The following is a 3,241-nucleotide window of genomic DNA, read 5'->3' as shown; positions in this document are numbered from 1 at the left end:
ATATTTAATATTGCATGTCTTAATAGCAGTGAGGATTATATTTGCACAATATTGGAAAAATGAAGAAACACCGCAAGACAAAAAGATAATTAAGAAGACACTAACCATACTGTGCAGAAATGCTGAAATTAAACAAAAAGAAGACACAGGATATTATCAAACATGGCCTTTATTTTACCAGTGGTTGGAAAAAAGAGGTGGAGATTAAGAATGTAACTTGTACTGTTAAGCAATTAAATAACACAGACAACACAATGTTTATTATATAAAGGTAAATGTTCCCCTCGCACATATGAGCTAGTCATTCCCAACTCTAGAGGGTAGTGCTCATCTCTGTTTCAAAGCCGAAGAGCCAGTGCTGTCCAAAAACGTCTCTGTGGTCATGTGGCTGGCATGACTAAAACTAAAGGTGCACAAAACGCTGTTACCTTCCCACCAAAGTGGTCCCTATTTTTCTACTTGCATTTTTACATGCTTTCGAACTGCTAGGTTGGCAGAAGCTGGGACAAGTAACGGGAGCTCACTCTATTACTAGGGATTCAAACTGCCAAACTGCCAACCTTTCAGATTGACAAGCTCAGCATCTTAGCCACTAAGCCTCCGTGTCCCTACGATGTTTATTAAGCATTAACATATAAACAATAAAAAATCAATAAGATCTTTAAAAGTTAGAAATCGCTACTAATTGTGGTTAGGAATATACTCTCTGAGTTTGACTTGGAATCACTGAGTTTTGGCTCCTTATAGTTGGGCTCTGCTTTAATGCTGTGATTTCTGGGAAAAACAATCACTAAAAAAGGCAAAGATAAAGGCAGTTTCTGGGAGTTTTTTCCTTTTTTCTCACCATACTGGAATGGAAGGAGGGATAGAGCTAGAGCATACAGCTAAAACAAAGATTACATTTCTTTACTTTACCACATACAAATTCTTATCATTTTTCTTTTCTCTCCATCAAATTATTTCTTCTGTACCTGTATCATGTTCTTCTTCCTTCAGCCACTTCTGATTGGATGAAATCTCCCAGTTTTCTCACTGTCCTTTCAAATAGCCTGCTGCCTTCTTGGATTCCTGATTCCCCATCAGATAAGGGCAGTTAGATTAGAAACAGGTCGCATCCATCCAGAAGACTACGTCATTTGGGATGGGAAAGCTATGAGCAAAATGGGGAGAAAAAGATTCTGAAAGCATGTGCATCTCCGAAGACTCCATAGGATGTACCAGGGATAATCATCAGGTATTTTTTCATTCTCCCATTTCTCAAGAGTATTTTAACAAATGCATCCATCAGCACTGTGAAAATCAAAGTTAGACCTGAGCGGTTGGCCAGGTCAAGTGGGTTGGGAATTGGTTAGTTGTATCAGTTTATTGGAATAAACCGCATTAATTAATAATGTAAACATTCCATTTACATCCTCCAGAGAGGCAGAATCTGGGTGCTAAACCAGAGCTTTTTTTTTTCTATACCTGCCTGTATCAAATTCCACTACAACTAGTGAAAAAATGGTAGAGGTTGAATTTAACATAATTTGAATGGCTTCCGGATATCTATTTAAAAGGCAACAACACTGGGATCTGTGTGCATATATGTATACAGGCACATGTATAATAGAAGAATAGAATTGACCAAGTGTGATTGGACACACAAGGAATTTGACTATGTACACGGATATGCTATCCAAGTACTTAAGAAAAAATAAAATAGAATGCATTCATCAAGAATCATAAGATACAAAACTGAGTGATAGTCACAGGTTACTAATAAGCAATCAAATCATACTAGGAAACAAATAAAACTATAAATTTTAAAGATACAAGCAAACATGGTTATAGTCATAAGTGGGAAGAGATAGGTACTAGGAAGAAAGATAAGAATAATAGAAATGCAATCTTAGTAAGAAATATGACAGTGTTGTGGGAATTAGTTGTTTAGCAGAGTGATGACAAAAGTACCAAAAGGCAACTTTCCATTGATTTTATATGCCAATAGAAATGTACCTGTTACATTCTTGTAGAAAGGCATTGCCTATCAATGAGTTTTTATAGTATGGAATAAATTAGAGCCGAGGTGGCACAGTGGTTAAATGCAGCACTGCAGGCCACTTCAGCTGACTGCAGTTCTGCAGTTCGGCTGTTCAAATCTCACTGGCTCAGGGTTGACTCAGCCTTCTATCCTTCCGAGGTGGGTAAAATGAGGACCCGGTTGTTGGGGGCAATATGCTGACTCTGTAAACCGCTTAGAGAGGGCTGAAAGCCCTATGAAGCGGTATATAAGTCTAACTGCTATTGCTATAAATTATGTAGTTCAGTTCAGTTCAGTTCAGTTGAGTTTATTTATAGGCCGCCCTTTTCCCTGAGGGGACTCAGGGCGGCTAACAACTTGTATGGGAGGGGGAGACATACAATAACATAAAAACACAATATATAATTAAAACCAAGCAACATTCATACAACATTCGGGTGGGGGCGGACTATGGTCTTACCCCCAGGCCTGGCGGGATAGCCAGATCTTGAGGGCTGTGCGGAAGGTCTGAAGGGTGGTGAGGGTACGAATCTCCACGGGGGGATCGTTCCAGAGGGTCGGAGCTGCTACTGAAAAGGCTCTCCTCCGCGTAGTTGCCAGCCGGCACTGGCTGGCAGATGGCACTCGGAGGAGGCCTAATCTGTGAGATCTTATGGGTCGAGAGGAGGTGATTGGCAGGAGGCGGTCTCCCAAGTACGCAGATCCACTACCATGAAGGGCTTTGTAGGTAGTAAGAAGCACCTTGAAGCGCACACGGAGATCAACAGGTAGCCAGTGCAGCTCGCGGAGGATAGGTGTTATGTGGGCGAACCGAGGTGCACCCACAATCACTCGCGCGGCCGCATTCTGGACTAGCTGAAGCCGCCGGATGCTCTTCAAGGGCAGCCCCATGTAGAGCACATTGCAGTATTCCAGCCTAGAGGTCACGAGGGCACGAGTGACTGTTGTGAGAGCCTCCCGGTTCAGGTAGGGTCGCAACTGGCGCACCAGGCGAACCTGGGCAAGTGCTCCCCTGGTCACAGCCGACAGGTGGTGATCAAAGGTCAGCTGTGGATCCAGGAGGACTCCCAAGTTGCGAACCCTGTCTGAGGGGTGTAAAATTTGACCCCCCAGCCTGAGTGGTGGAACACTAGCCAAATTTTTGGGAGGGAAACACAACAGCCAGTCGGTCCACTTAGTTGAACACGAGTGGACTGTAAAATGTTACTTGAAATAAAGCAA

This window comes from Thamnophis sirtalis, unplaced genomic scaffold (assembly GCF_051295495.1).
Source record: "Thamnophis sirtalis isolate CommonGarterSnake01/CBP01778 unplaced genomic scaffold, rThaSir2_p1.2 scaffold_6, whole genome shotgun sequence".
NCBI classification, from domain to species: Eukaryota; Metazoa; Chordata; class Lepidosauria; order Squamata; family Natricidae; genus Thamnophis; species Thamnophis sirtalis.
Note: the sequence above shows the minus strand (reverse complement) of the source record.